A 15,225-nucleotide genomic window follows, 5' to 3' on the forward strand; every position below is an offset into this window, starting at 1 on the left:
TGCCAAAGGCAGACTTGTGTCAGCACAGGCACAGAACAGTTGTGAGGAACTTCTTGACAAATGTTACGCACATCAAGCTTCAAAATCTCTAACGCAGCATGAAAGGCAGAGGAGGAGATAGCAAAGGAGACTATGCAACGTCCTTTTGAACTCATCACTCCTCCAAAAGTTGTTGTTTTTTTCTTTTTCTTCTTTTTTCATTGCTTATTTTTCTTAGCTGTTTGGTGCCAAGAAAAACCAGCTTACGAGTAGCTTGAAAACTTTCCAGCTTTGTACATTGCTTCATTTTTGCTAAAAGGTTTAAGAGCCAAGGCTACAACTCAGATATCTCTTGTGAAGTCAAGAGGTAACAGTGGGCCAATCCCACCTAATCTTATTTTAAACAGGCAGAGTCTGTGCTCTAGAATCAAACAATGGACCGAAAATAAAAGAAGGTGGGAAAAACCAATTTGCCCATCTTTTGGCTTCCACTCCCGTGAAGATGAAATGCATGCGGGCAAAAAGATTTGGGGAAGGAAACTATCTGCATCTTGCTTCAGACCGTTTCTTACGCTTCTAACTTTTCATTTGTCCCTTGGAAGACAGCAGGCAGACATCCTCCTGTTTTTGGAAGAACAAAGAGTCCTTGATCTAGAGCTAATCAACAGGCTGAAAATGAACAAAGATGGGGAAGAAAAATAGGAACGCTGCCATTTTTCATACATCCTCCACCCTTGACGTTTGAATTCATGATCGCCAAGAGGAGTTTGTGAATATGACTATTTGTGGAAAGACATCCTGCATGTGTCTTTTAACCAAATGAATCATTGCCCGAGGTGAAGTCAAAGGGAACAGATACTGAAGCGGTGACAAGAGTTTTGGGACCCCAACCACAGTCAAACACTTTGCATTCATGTAAAAATGCCAGCCAGGTAGGAGAAAAGTGTAGACTTGAAATTGATGGTTGAGCTACATCTCTGAATGTCCTGGCAAAAGAGTGGCTCCATCCAGGCGAATTTCTCTTGACGCGGGCACAGTTCATCATCTAGAGCCAATAAAAAAGGAACAGCAGAAAGTGAAAAAAAAAGATGGGGAATACATGACATTTTGCACCTGTTGACGCTTCCTAATTCCATGCCGTTAGACTGCGTGTCTGCAGCAAAGTTGGTGAGCATTACTACTTGTGACTTGCTTTACACCCTTGATTGCATTTGTAACATTTGATTATACCCTTGGCAGAAAAGGAAGAATGAAGCTTTTGTCACAATGAATTGACAGCACGGAAGCAAGGTGCTCTATTAGGAGGTGAGAAACGGCATCCTGCTTGTGTCTTTTCCTCAAGTTTCTGCTTGTGACATGCAGCTCCCAAAATCAAAGCTCGCAAGCTTGCTGTGGATGAGGTGGCCGAGTGGTTAAGGCGATGGACTGCTAATCCATTGTGCTCTGCATGCATGGGTTCAAATCCCATCCTCATCGAGCCCTTCGTCTAAAGGTGCACTGTTTTGTGCTTGCCGTGGACACCAGGCTGGCATAACCTAGGCTAAAAGGTCCAGCAAACTCGCAGGGCTTTGAAGAGATCAGCTGGAAGCATCAAGAGCAGGGCTGCTGCCTAAACCATGCCATTGTGGCAAAAAGCTCCCGAGGCCACTCTTAAAACCTTTTCAAAGGCTTAATCTGCAGCCAAAGAAAGGCACTGCTGAGAGTCGAACTCAGGATCTCCTGTTTACTAGACAGGCGCTTTAACCAACTAAGCCACAGCACCACACCCGGACACTGTGCTCGTGCCAAAGGCAGACTTGTGTCAGCACAGGCACAGAACAGTTGTGAGGAACTTCTTGACAAATGTTACGCACATCAAGCTTCAAAATCTCTAACGCAGCATGAAAGGCAGAGGAGGAGATAGCAAAGGAGACTATGCAACGTCCTTTTGAACTCATCACTCCTCCAAAAGTTGTTGTTTTTTTCTTTTTCTTCTTTTTTCATTGCTTATTTTTCTTAGCTGTTTGGTGCCAAGAAAAACCAGCTTACGAGTAGCTTGAAAACTTTCCAGCTTTGTACATTGCTTCATTTTTGCTAAAAGGTTTAAGAGCCAAGGCTACAACTCAGATATCTCTTGTGAAGTCAAGAGGTAACAGTGGGCCAATCCCACCTAATCTTATTTTAAACAGGCAGAGTCTGTACTCTAGAATCAAACAATGGACCGAAAATAAAAGAAGGTAGGAAAAACCAATTTGCCCATCTTTTGGCTTCCACTCCCGTGAAGATGAAATGCATGCGGGCAAAAAGATTTGGGGAAGGAAACTATCTGCATCTTGCTTCAGACCGTTTCTTACGCTTCTAACTTTTCATTTGTCCCTTGGAAGACAGCAGGCAGACATCCTCCTGTTTTTGGAAGAACACAGAGTCCTTGATCTAGAGCTAATCAACAGGCTGAAAATGAACAAAGATGGGGAAGAAAAATAGGAACGCTGCCATTTTTCATACATCCTCCACCCTTGACGTTTGAATTCATGATCGCCAAGAGGAGTTTGTGAATATGACTATTTGTGGAAAGACATCCTGCATGTGTCTTTTAACCAAATGAATCATTGCCCGAGGTGAAGTCAAAGGGAACAGATACTGAAGCGGTGACAAGAGTTTTGGGACCCCAACCACAGTCAAACACTTTGCATTCATGTAAAAATGCCAGCCAGGTAGGAGAAAAGTGTAGACTTGAAATTGATGGTTGAGCTACATCTCTGAATGTCCTGGCAAAAGAGTGGCTCCATCCAGGCGAATTTCTCTTGACGCGGGCACAGTTCATCATCTAGAGCCAATAAAAAAGGAACAGCAGAAAGTGAAAAAAAAAGATGGGGAATACATGACATTTTGCACCTGTTGACGCTTCCTAATTCCATACCGTTAGACTGCGTGTCTGCAGCAAAGTTGGTGAGCATTACTACTTGTGACTTGCTTTACACCCTTGATTGCATTTGTAACATTTGATTATACCCTTGGCAGAAAAGGAAGAATGAAGCTTTTGTCACAATGAATTGACAGCACGGAAGCAAGGTGCTCTATTAGGAGGTGAGAAACGGCATCCTGCTTGTGTCTTTTCCTCAAGTTTCTGCTTGTGACATGCAGCTCCCAAAATCAAAGCTCGCAAGCTTGCTGTGGATGAGGTGGCCGAGTGGTTAAGGCGATGGACTGCTAATCCATTGTGCTCTGCATGCATGGGTTCGAATCCCATCCTCATCGAGCCCTTCGTCTAAAGGTGCACTGTTTTGTGCTTGCCGTGGACACCAGGCTGGCATAACCTAGGCTAAAAGGTCCAGCAAACTCGCAGGGCTTTGAAGAGATCAGCTGGAAGCATCAAGAGCAGGGCTGCTGCCTAAACCATGCCATTGCGGCACAAAGCTCCCGAGGCCACTCTTAAAACCTTTTCAAGGGCTTAATCTGCAGCCAAAGAAAGGCGCTGCTGAGAGTCAAACTCAGGATCTCCTGTTTACTAGACAGGCGCTTTAACCAACTAAGCCACAGCACCACACCCGGACACTGTGCTTGTGCCAAAGGCAGACTTGTGTCAGCACAGGCACAGAACAGTTGTGAGGAACTTCTTGACAAATGTTACGCACATCAAGCTTCAAAATCTCTAACGCAGCATGAAAGGCAGAGGAGGAGATAGCAAAGGAGACTATGCAACGTCCTTTTGAACTCATCACTCCTCCAAAAGTTGTTGTTTTTTTCTTTTTCTTCTTTTTTCATTGCTTATTTTTCTTAGCTGTTTGGTGCCAAGAAAAACCAGCTTACGAGTAGCTTGAAAACTTTCCAGCTTTGTACATTGCTTCATTTTTGCTAAAAGGTTTAAGAGCCAAGGCTACAACTCAGATATCTCTTGTGAAGTCAAGAGGTAACAGTGGGCCAATCCTACCTAATCTTATTTTAAACAGGCAGAGTCTGTGCTCTAGAATCAAACAATGGACCGAAAATAAAAGAAGGTGGGAAAAACCAATTTGCCCATCTTTTGGCTTCCACTCCTGTGAAGATGAAATGCATGCGGGCAAAAAGATTTGGGGAAGGAAACTATCTGCATCTTGCTTCAGACCGTTTCTTACGCTTCTAACTTTTCATTTGTCCCTTGGAAGACAGCAGGCAGACATCCTCCTGTTATTGGAAGAACACAGAGTCCTTGATCTAGAGCTAATCAACAGGCTGAAAATGAACAAAGATGGGGAAGAAAAATAGGAACGCTGCCATTTTTCATACATCCTCCACCCTTGACGTTTGAATTCATGATCGCCAAGAGGAGTTTGTGAATATGACTATTTGTGGAAAGACATCCTGCATGTGTCTTTTAACCAAATGAATCATTGCCCGAGGTGAAGTCAAAGGGAACAGATACTGAAGCGGTGACAAGAGTTTTGGGACCCCAACCACAGTCAAACACTTTGCATTCATGTAAAAATGCCAGCCAGGTAGGAGAAAAGTGTAGACTTGAAATTGATGGTTGAGCTACATCTCTGAATGTCCTGGCAAAAGAGTGGCTCCATCCAGGCGAATTTCTCTTGACGCGGGCACAGTTCATCATCTAGAGCCAATAAAAAAGGAACAGCAGAAAGTGAAAAAAAAAGATGGGGAATACATGACATTTTGCACCTGTTGACGCTTCCTAATTCCATGCCGTTAGACTGCGTGTCTGCAGCAAAGTTGGTGAGCATTACTACTTGTGACTTGCTTTACACCCTTGATTGCATTTGTAACATTTGATTATTCCCTTGGCAGAAAAGGAAGAATGAAGCTTTTGTCACAATGAATTGACAGCACGGAAGCAAGGTGCTCTATTAGGAGGTGAGAAACGGCATCCTGCTTGTGTCTTTTCCTCAAGTTTCTGCTTGTGACATGCAGCTCCCAAAATCAAAGCTCGCAAGCTTGCTGTGGATGAGGTGGCCGAGTGGTTAAGGCGATGGACTGCTAATCCATTGTGCTCTGCATGCATGGGTTCGAATCCCATCCTCATCGAGCCCTTCGTCTAAAGGTGCACTGTTTTTTGCTTGCCGTGGACACCAGGCTGGCATAACCTAGGCTAAAAGGTCCAGCAAACTCGCAGGGCTTTGAAGAGATCAGCTGGAAGCATCAAGAGCAGGGCTGCTGCCTAAACCATGCCATTGTGGCAAAAAGCTCCCGAGGCCACTCTTAAAACCTTTTCAAAGGCTTAATCTGCAGCCAAAGAAAGGCGCTGCTGAGAGTCGAACTCGGGATCTCCTGTTTACTAGACAGGCGCTTTAACCAACTAAGCCACAGCACCACACCCAGACGCTGTGCTCGTGCCAAAGGCAGACTTGTGTCAGCACAGGCACAGAACAGTTGTGAGGAACTTCTTGACAAATGTTACGCACATCAAGCTTCAAAATCTCTAACGCAGCATGAAAGGCAGAGGAGGAGATAGCAAAGGAGACTATGCAACGTCCTTTTGAACTCATCACTCCTCCAAAAGTTGTTGTTTTTTTCTTTTTCTTCTTTTTTCATTGCTTATTTTTCTTAGCTGTTTGGTGCCAAGAAAAACCAGCTTACGAGTAGCTTGAAAACTTTCCAGCTTTGTACATTGCTTCATTTTTGCTAAAAGGTTTAAGAGCCAAGGCTACAACTCAGATATCTCTTGTGAAGTCAAGAGGTAACAGTGGGCCAATCCCACCTAATCTTATTTTAAACAGGCAGAGTCTGTGCTCTAGAATCAAACAATGGACCGAAAATAAAAGAAGGTGGGAAAAACCAATTTGCCCATCTTTTGGCTTCCACTCCCGTGAAGATGAAATGCATGCGGGCAAAAAGATTTGGGGAAGGAAACTATCTGCATCTTGCTTCAGACCGTTTCTTACGCTTCTAACTTTTCATTTGTCCCTTGGAAGACAGCAGGCAGACATCCTCCTGTTTTTGGAAGAACACAGAGTCCTTGATCTAGAGCTAATCAACAGGCTGAAAATGAACAAAGATGGGGAAGAAAAATAGGAACGCTGCCATTTTTCATACATCCTCCACCCTTGACGTTTGAATTCATGATCGCCAAGAGGAGTTTGTGAATATGACTATTTGTGGAAAGACATCCTGCATGTGTCTTTTAACCAAATGAATCATTGCCCGAGGTGAAGTCAAAGGGAACAGATACTGAAGCGGTGACAAGAGTTTTGGGACCCCAACCACAGTCAAACACTTTGCATTCATGTAAAAATGCCAGCCAGGTAGGAGAAAAGTGTAGACTTGAAATTGATGGTTGAGCTACATCTCTGAATGTCCTGGCAAAAGAGTGGCTCCATCCAGGCGAATTTCTCTTGACGCGGGCACAGTTCATCATCTAGAGCCAATAAAAAAGGAACAGCAGAAAGTGAAAAAAAAAGATGGGGAATACATGACATTTTGCACCTGTTGACGCTTCCTAATTCCATGCCGTTAGACTGCGTGTCTGCAGCAAAGTTGGTGAGCATTACTACTTGTGACTTGCTTTACACCCTTGATTGCATTTGTAACATTTGATTATACCCTTGGCAGAAAAGGAAGAATGAAGCTTTTGTCACAATGAATTGACAGCACGGAAGCAAGGTGCTCTATTAGGAGGTGAGAAACGGCATCCTGCTTGTGTCTTTTCCTCAAGTTTCTGCTTGTGACATGCAGCTCCCAAAATCAAAGCTCGCAAGCTTGCTGTGGATGAGGTGGCCGAGTGGTTAAGGCGATGGACTGCTAATCCATTGTGCTCTGCATGCATGGGTTCGAATCCCATCCTCATCGAGCCCTTCGTCTAAAGGTGCACTGTTTTGTGCTTGCCGTGGACACCAGGCTGGCATAACCTAGGCTAAAAGGTCCAGCAAACTCGCAGGGCTTTGAAGAGATCAGCTGGAAGCATCAAGAGCAGGGCTGCTGCCTAAACCATGCCATTGCGGCACAAAGCTCCCGAGGCCACTCTTAAAACCTTTTCAAGGGCTTAATCTGCAGCCAAAGAAAGGCGCTGCTGAGAGTCGAACTCAGGATCTCCTGTTTACTAGACAGGCGCTTTAACCAACTAAGCCACAGCACCACACCCGGACACTGTGCTCGTGCCAAAGGCAGACTTGTGTCAGCACAGGCACAGAACAGTTGTGAGGAACTTCTTGACAAATGTTACGCACATCAAGCTTCAAAATCTCTAACGCAGCATGAAAGGCAGAGGAGGAGATAGCAAAGGAGACTATGCAACGTCCTTTTGAACTCATCACTCCTCCAAAAGTTGTTGTTTTTTTCTTTTTCTTCTTTTTTCATTGCTTATTTTTCTTAGCTGTTTGGTGCCAAGAAAAACCAGCTTACGAGTAGCTTGAAAACTTTCCAGCTTTGTACATTGCTTCATTTTTGCTAAAAGGTTTAAGAGCCAAGGCTACAACTCAGATATCTCTTGTGAAGTCAAGAGGTAACAGTGGGCCAATCCCACCTAATCTTATTTTAAACAGGCAGAGTCTGTGCTCTAGAATCAAACAATGGACCGAAAATAAAAGAAGGTGGGAAAAACCAATTTGCCCATCTTTTGGCTTCCACTCCCGTGAAGATGAAATGCATGCGGGCAAAAAGATTTGGGGAAGGAAACTATCTGCATCTTGCTTCAGACCGTTTCTTACGCTTCTAACTTTTCATTTGTCCCTTGGAAGACAGCAGGCAGACATCCTCCTGTTTTTGGAAGAACACAGAGTCCTTGATCTAGAGCTAATCAACAGGCTGAAAATGAACAAAGATGGGGAAGAAAAATAGGAACGCTGCCATTTTTCATACATCCTCCACCCTTGACGTTTGAATTCATGATCGCCAAGAGGAGTTTGTGAATATGACTATTTGTGGAAAGACATCCTGCATGTGTCTTTTAACCAAATGAATCATTGCCCGAGGTGAAGTCAAAGGGAACAGATACTGAAGCGGTGACAAGAGTTTTGGGACCCCAACCACAGTCAAACACTTTGCATTCATGTAAAAATGCCAGCCAGGTAGGAGAAAAGTGTAGACTTGAAATTGATGGTTGAGCTACATCTCTGAATGTCCTGGCAAAAGAGTGGCTCCATCCAGGCGAATTTCTCTTGACGCGGGCACAGTTCATCATCTAGAGCCAATAAAAAAGGAACAGCAGAAAGTGAAAAAAAAAGATGGGGAATACATGACATTTTGCACCTGTTGACGCTTCCTAATTCCATGCCGTTAGACTGCGTGTCTGCAGCAAAGTTGGTGAGCATTACTACTTGTGACTTGCTTTACACCCTTGATTGCATTTGTAACATTTGATTATACCCTTGGCAGAAAAGGAAGAATGAAGCTTTTGTCACAATGAATTGACAGCACGGAAGCAAGGTGCTCTATTAGGAGGTGAGAAACGGCATCCTGCTTGTGTCTTTTCCTCAAGTTTCTGCTTGTGACATGCAGCTCCCAAAATCAAAGCTCGCAAGCTTGCTGTGGATGAGGTGGCCGAGTGGTTAAGGCGATGGACTGCTAATCCATTGTGCTCTGCATGCATGGGTTCGAATCCTATCCTCATCGAGCCCTTCGTCTAAAGGTGCACTGTTTTGTGCTTGCCGTGGACACCAGGCTGGCATAACCTAGGCTAAAAGGTCCAGCAAACTCGCAGGGCTTTGAAGAGATCAGCTGGAAGCATCAAGAGCAGGGCTGCTGCCTAAACCATGCCATTGCGGCACAAAGCTCCCGAGGCCACTCTTAAAACCTTTTCAAGGGCTTAATCTGCAGCCAAAGAAAGGCGCTGCTGAGAGTCGAACTCAGGATCTCCTGTTTACTAGACAGGCGCTTTAACCAACTAAGCCACAGCACCACACCCGGACACTGTGCTCGTGCCAAAGGCAGACTTGTGTCAGCACAGGCACAGAACAGTTGTGAGGAACTTCTTGACAAATGTTACGCACATCAAGCTTCAAAATCTCTAACGCAGCATGAAAGGCAGAGGAGGAGATAGCAAAGGAGACTATGCAACGTCCTTTTGAACTCATCACTCCTCCAAAAGTTGTTGTTTTTTTCTTTTTCTTCTTTTTTCATTGCTTATTTTTCTTAGCTGTTTGGTGCCAAGAAAAACCAGCTTACGAGTAGCTTGAAAACTTTCCAGCTTTGTACATTGCTTCATTTTTGCTAAAAGGTTTAAGAGCCAAGGCTACAACTCAGATATCTCTTGTGAAGTCAAGAGGTAACAGTGGGCCAATCCCACCTAATCTTATTTTAAACAGGCAGAGTCTGTGCTCTAGAATCAAACAATGGACCGAAAATAAAAGAAGGTGGGAAAAACCAATTTGCCCATCTTTTGGCTTCCACTCCCGTGAAGATGAAATGCATGCGGGCAAAAAGATTTGGGGAAGGAAACTATCTGCATCTTGCTTCAGACCGTTTCTTACGCTTCTAACTTTTCATTTGTCCCTTGGAAGACAGCAGGCAGACATCCTCCTGTTTTTGGAAGAACACAGAGTCCTTGATCTAGAGCTAATCAACAGGCTGAAAATGAACAAAGATGGGGAAGAAAAATAGGAACGCTGCCATTTTTCATACATCCTCCACCCTTGACGTTTGAATTCATGATCGCCAAGAGGAGTTTGTGAATATGACTATTTGTGGAAAGACATCCTGCATGTGTCTTTTAACCAAATGAATCATTGCCCGAGGTGAAGTCAAAGGGAACAGATACTGAAGCGGTGACAAGAGTTTTGGGACCCCAACCACAGTCAAACACTTTGCATTCATGTAAAAATGCCAGCCAGGTAGGAGAAAAGTGTAGACTTGAAATTGATGGTTGAGCTACATCTCTGAATGTCCTGGCAAAAGAGTGGCTCCATCCAGGCGAATTTCTCTTGACGCGGGCACAGTTCATCATCTAGAGCCAATAAAAAAGGAACAGCAGAAAGTGAAAAAAAAAGATGGGGAATACATGACATTTTGCACCTGTTGACGCTTCCTAATTCCATGCCGTTAGACTGCGTGTCTGCAGCAAAGTTGGTGAGCATTACTACTTGTGACTTGCTTTACACCCTTGATTGCATTTGTAACATTTGATTATACCCTTGGCAGAAAAGGAAGAATGAAGCTTTTGTCACAATGAATTGACAGCACGGAAGCAAGGTGCTCTATTAGGAGGTGAGAAACGGCATCCTGCTTGTGTCTTTTCCTCAAGTTTCTGCTTGTGACATGCAGCTCCCAAAATCAAAGCTCGCAAGCTTGCTGTGGATGAGGTGGCCGAGTGGTTAAGGCGATGGACTGCTAATCCATTGTGCTCTGCATGCATGGGTTCGAATCCCATCCTCATCGAGCCCTTCGTCTAAAGGTGCACTGTTTTGTGCTTGCCGTGGACACCAGGCTGGCATAACCTAGGCTAAAAGGTCCAGCAAACTCGCAGGGCTTTGAAGAGATCAGCTGGAAGCATCAAGAGCAGGGCTGCTGCCTAAACCATGCCATTGCGGCACAAAGCTCCCGAGGCCACTCTTAAAACCTTTTCAAGGGCTTAATCTGCAGCCAAAGAAAGGCGCTGCTGAGAGTCGAACTCAGGATCTCCTGTTTACTAGACAGGCGCTTTAACCAACTAAGCCACAGCACCACACCCGGACACTGTGCTCCTGCCAAAGGCAGACTTGTGTCAGCACAGGCACAGAACAGTTGTGAGGAACTTCTTGACAAATGTTACGCACATCAAGCTTCAAAATCTCTAACGCAGCATGAAAGGCAGAGGAGGAGATAGCAAAGGAGACTATGCAACGTCCTTTTGAACTCATCACTCCTCCAAAAGTTGTTGTTTTTTTCTTTTTCTTCTTTTTTCATTGCTTATTTTTCTTAGCTGTTTGGTGCCAAGAAAAACCAGCTTACGAGTAGCTTGAAAACTTTCCAGCTTTGTACATTGCTTCATTTTTGCTAAAAGGTTTAAGAGCCAAGGCTACAACTCAGATATCTCTTGTGAAGTCAAGAGGTAACAGTGGGCCAATCCCACCTAATCTTTTTTTAAACAGGCAGAGTCTGTGCTCTAGAATCAAACAATGGACCGAAAATAAAAGAAGGTGGGAAAAACCAATTTGCCCATCTTTTGGCTTCCACTCCCGTGAAGATGAAATGCATGCGGGCAAAAAGATTTGGGGAAGGAAACTATCTGCATCTTGCTTCAGACCGTTTCTTACGCTTCTAACTTTTCATTTGTCCCTTGGAAGACAGCAGGCAGACATCCTCCTGTTTTTGGAAGAACACAGAGTCCTTGATCTAGAGCTAATCAACAGGCTGAAAATGAACAAAGATGGGGAAGAAAAATAGGAACGCTGCCATTTTTCATACATCCTCCACCCTTGACGTTTGAATTCATGATCGCCAAGAGGAGTTTGTGAATATGACTATTTGTGGAAAGACATCCTGCATGTGTCTTTTAACCAAATGAATCATTGCCCGAGGTGAAGTCAAAGGGAACAGATACTGAAGCGGTGACAAGAGTTTTGGGACCCCAACCACAGTCAAACACTTTGCATTCATGTAAAAATGCCAGCCAGGTAGGAGAAAAGTGTAGACTTGAAATTGATGGTTGAGCTACATCTCTGAATGTCCTGGCAAAAGAGTGGCTCCATCCAGGCGAATTTCTCTTGACGCGGGCACAGTTCATCATCTAGAGCCAATAAAAAAGGAACAGCAGAAAGTGAAAAAAAAAGATGGGGAATACATGACATTTTGCACCTGTTGACGCTTCCTAATTCCATGCCGTTAGACTGCGTGTCTGCAGCAAAGTTGGTGAGCATTACTACTTGTGACTTGCTTTACACCCTTGATTGCATTTGTAACATTTGATTATACCCTTGGCAGAAAAGGAAGAATGAAGCTTTTGTCACAATGAATTGACAGCACGGAAGCAAGGTGCTCTATTAGGAGGTGAGAAACGGCATCCTGCTTGTGTCTTTTCCTCAAGTTTCTGCTTGTGACATGCAGCTCCCAAAATCAAAGCTCGCAAGCTTGCTGTGGATGAGGTGGCCGAGTGGTTAAGGCGATGGACTGCTAATCCATTGTGCTCTGCATGCATGGGTTCGAATCCCATCCTCATCGAGCCCTTCGTCTAAAGGTGCACTGTTTTGTGCTTGCCGTGGACACCAGGCTGGCATAACCTAGGCTAAAAGGTCCAGCAAACTCGCAGGGCTTTGAAGAGATCAGCTGGAAGCATCAAGAGCAGGGCTGCTGCCTAAACCGCGCCATTGTGGCACAAAGCTCCCGAGGCCACTCTTAAAACCTTTTCAAGGGCTTAATCTGCAGCCAAAGAAAGGCGCTGCTGAGAGTAGAACTCAGGATCTCCTGTTTACTAGACAGGCGCTTTAACCAACTAAGCCACAGCACCACACCCGGACACTGTGCTCATGCCAAAGGCAGACTTGTGTCAGCACAGGCACAGAACAGTTGTGAGGAACTTCTTGACAAATGTTACGCACATCAAGCTTCAAAATCTCTAACGCAGCATGAAAGGCAGAGGGGGAGATAGCAAAGGAGACTATGCAACGTCCTTTTGAACTCATCACTCCTCCAAAAGTTGTTGTTTTTTTCTTTTTCTTCTTTTTTCATTGCTTATTTTTCTTAGCTGTTTGGTGCCAAGAAAAACCAGCTTACGAGTAGCTTGAAAACTTTCCAGCTTTGTACATTGCTTCATTTTTGCTAAAAGGTTTAAGAGCCAAGGCTACAACTCAGATATCTCTTGTGAAGTCAAGAGGTAACAGTGGGCCAATCCCACCTAATCTTATTTTAAACAGGCAGAGTCTGTGCTCTAGAATCAAACAATGGACCAAAAATAAAAGAAGGTGGGAAAAACCAATTTGCCCATCTTTTGGCTTCCACTCCCGTGAAGATGAAATGCATGCGGGCAAAAAGATTTGGGGAAGGAAACTATCTGCATCTTGCTTCAGACCGTTTCTTACGCTTCTAACTTTTCATTTGTCCCTTGGAAGACAGCAGGCAGACATCCTCCTGTTTTTGGAAGAACACAGAGTCCTTGATCTAGAGCTAATCAACAGGCTGAAAATGAACAAAGATGGGGAAGAAAAATAGGAACGCTGCCATTTTTCATACATCCTCCACCCTTGACGTTTGAATTCATGATCGCCAAGAGGAGTTTGTGAATATGACTATTTGTGGAAAGACATCCTGCATGTGTCTTTTAACCAAATGAATCATTGCCCGAGGTGAAGTCAAAGGGAACAGATACTGAAGCGGTGACAAGAGTTTTGGGACCCCAACCACAGTCAAACACTTTGCATTCATGTAAAAATGCCAGCCAGGTAGGAGAAAAGTGTAGACTTGAAATTGATGGTTGAGCTACATCTCTGAATGTCCTGGCAAAAGAGTGGCTCCATCCAGGCGAATTTCTCTTGACGCGGGCACAGTTCATCATCTAGAGCCAATAAAAAAGGAACAGCAGAAAGTGAAAAAAAAAGATGGGGAATACATGACATTTTGCACCTGTTGACGCTTCCTAATTCCATGCCGTTAGACTGCGTGTCTGCAGCAAAGTTGGTGAGCATTACTACTTGTGACTTGCTTTACACCCTTGATTGCATTTGTAACATTTGATTATACCCTTGGCAGAAAAGGAAGAATGAAGCTTTTGTCACAATGAATTGACAGCACGGAAGCAAGGTGCTCTATTAGGAGGTGAGAAACGGCATCCTGCTTGTGTCTTTTCCTCAAGTTTCTGCTTGTGACATGCAGCTCCCAAAATCAAAGCTCGCAAGCTTGCTGTGGATGAGGTGGCCGAGTGGTTAAGGCGATGGACTGCTAATCCATTGTGCTCTGCATGCATGGGTTCGAATCCCATCCTCATCGAGCCCTTCGTCTAAAGGTGCACTGTTTTGTGCTTGCCGTGGACACCAGGCTGGCATAACCTAGGCTAAAAGGTCCAGCAAACTCGCAGGGCTTTGAAGAGATCAGCTGGAAGCATCAAGAGCAGGGCTGCTGCCTAAACCGCGCCATTGTGGCACAAAGCTCCCGAGGCCACTCTTAAAACCTTTTCAAGGGCTTAATCTGCAGCCAAAGAAAGGCGCTGCTGAGAGTAGAACTCAGGATCTCCTGTTTACTAGACAGGCGCTTTAACCAACTAAGCCACAGCACCACACCCGGACACTGTGCTCATGCCAAAGGCAGACTTGTGTCAGCACAGGCACAGAACAGTTGTGAGGAACTTCTTGACAAATGTTACGCACATCAAGCTTCAAAATCTCTAACGCAGCATGAAAGGCAGAGGGGGAGATAGCAAAGGAGACTATGCAACGTCCTTTTGAACTCATCACTCCTCCAAAAGTTGTTGTTTTTTTCTTTTTCTTCTTTTTTCATTGCTTATTTTTCTTAGCTGTTTGGTGCCAAGAAAAACCAGCTTACGAGTAGCTTGAAAACTTTCCAGCTTTGTACATTGCTTCATTTTTGCTAAAAGGTTTAAGAGCCAAGGCTACAACTCAGATATCTCTTGTGAAGTCAAGAGGTAACAGTGGGCCAATCCCACCTAATCTTATTTTAAACAGGCAGAGTCTGTGCTCTAGAATCAAACAATGGACCAAAAATAAAAGAAGGTGGGAAAAACCAATTTGCCCATCTTTTGGCTTCCACTCCCGTGAAGATGAAATGCATGCGGGCAAAAAGATTTGGGGAAGGAAACTATCTGCATCTTGCTTCAGACCGTTTCTTACGCTTCTAACTTTTCATTTGTCCCTTGGAAGACAGCAGGCAGACATCCTCCTGTTTTTGGAAGAACACAGAGTCCTTGATCTAGAGCTAATCAACAGGCTGAAAATGAACAAAGATGGGGAAGAAAAATAGGAACGCTGCCATTTTTCATACATCCTCCACCCTTGACGTTTGAATTCATGATCGCCAAGAGGAGTTTGTGAATATGACTATTTGTGGAAAGACATCCTGCATGTGTCTTTTAACCAAATGAATCATTGCCCGAGGTGAAGTCAAAGGGAACAGATACTGAAGCGGTGACAAGAGTTTTGGGACCCCAACCACAGTCAAACACTTTGCATTCATGTAAAAATGCCAGCCAGGTAGGAGAAAAGTGTAGACTTGAAATTGATGGTTGAGCTACATCTCTGAATGTCCTGGCAAAAGAGTGGCTCCATCCAGGCGAATTTCTCTTGACGCGGGCACAGTTCATCATCTAGAGCCAATAAAAAAGGAACAGCAGAAAGTGAAAAAAAAAGATGGGGAATACATGACATTTTGCACCTGTTGACGCTTCCTAATTCCATGCCGTTAGACTGCGTGTCTGCA

General features: G+C 44.4%; 10 non-coding genes across 10 annotated transcripts; 6 read left to right on the forward strand and 4 right to left on the reverse strand.

Moving 5' to 3' along the window:
• Positions 1-1,667: 1,667 nt before the first annotated feature.
• TRNAT-AGU (transfer RNA threonine (anticodon AGU)) lies at positions 1,668-1,741 on the reverse strand. The gene has a single exon. It is a non-coding gene; the product is annotated as a tRNA-Thr (tRNA).
• A 1,393-nt stretch (positions 1,742-3,134) lies between these two features.
• TRNAS-GCU (transfer RNA serine (anticodon GCU)) lies at positions 3,135-3,216 on the forward strand. Its single transcript has one exon. It is a non-coding gene; the product is annotated as a tRNA-Ser (tRNA).
• Positions 3,217-4,895: 1,679 nt separating this feature from the next.
• Positions 4,896-4,977, forward strand: TRNAS-GCU (transfer RNA serine (anticodon GCU)). The gene has a single exon. It is a non-coding gene; the product is annotated as a tRNA-Ser (tRNA).
• Positions 4,978-6,656: 1,679 nt separating this feature from the next.
• On the forward strand, positions 6,657-6,738 carry TRNAS-GCU (transfer RNA serine (anticodon GCU)). The gene has a single exon. It is a non-coding gene; the product is annotated as a tRNA-Ser (tRNA).
• Positions 6,739-6,950: 212 nt separating this feature from the next.
• Positions 6,951-7,024, reverse strand: TRNAT-AGU (transfer RNA threonine (anticodon AGU)). Its single transcript has one exon. It is a non-coding gene; the product is annotated as a tRNA-Thr (tRNA).
• A 1,687-nt stretch (positions 7,025-8,711) lies between these two features.
• Positions 8,712-8,785, reverse strand: TRNAT-AGU (transfer RNA threonine (anticodon AGU)). The gene has a single exon. It is a non-coding gene; the product is annotated as a tRNA-Thr (tRNA).
• A 1,393-nt stretch (positions 8,786-10,178) lies between these two features.
• On the forward strand, positions 10,179-10,260 carry TRNAS-GCU (transfer RNA serine (anticodon GCU)). The gene has a single exon. It is a non-coding gene; the product is annotated as a tRNA-Ser (tRNA).
• A 212-nt stretch (positions 10,261-10,472) lies between these two features.
• On the reverse strand, positions 10,473-10,546 carry TRNAT-AGU (transfer RNA threonine (anticodon AGU)). The gene has a single exon. It is a non-coding gene; the product is annotated as a tRNA-Thr (tRNA).
• Positions 10,547-11,939: 1,393 nt separating this feature from the next.
• On the forward strand, positions 11,940-12,021 carry TRNAS-GCU (transfer RNA serine (anticodon GCU)). The gene has a single exon. It is a non-coding gene; the product is annotated as a tRNA-Ser (tRNA).
• A 1,679-nt stretch (positions 12,022-13,700) lies between these two features.
• On the forward strand, positions 13,701-13,782 carry TRNAS-GCU (transfer RNA serine (anticodon GCU)). Its single transcript has one exon. It is a non-coding gene; the product is annotated as a tRNA-Ser (tRNA).
• Positions 13,783-15,225: the final 1,443 nt, after the last annotated feature.

The sequence above is a fragment of the Staurois parvus genome, unplaced genomic scaffold (genome assembly GCF_062004578.1).
Source record: "Staurois parvus isolate SC_StPar_1 unplaced genomic scaffold, SC_StPar_1.0 ptg000020l, whole genome shotgun sequence".
Lineage (NCBI taxonomy): Eukaryota > Metazoa > Chordata > Amphibia > Anura > Ranidae > Staurois > Staurois parvus.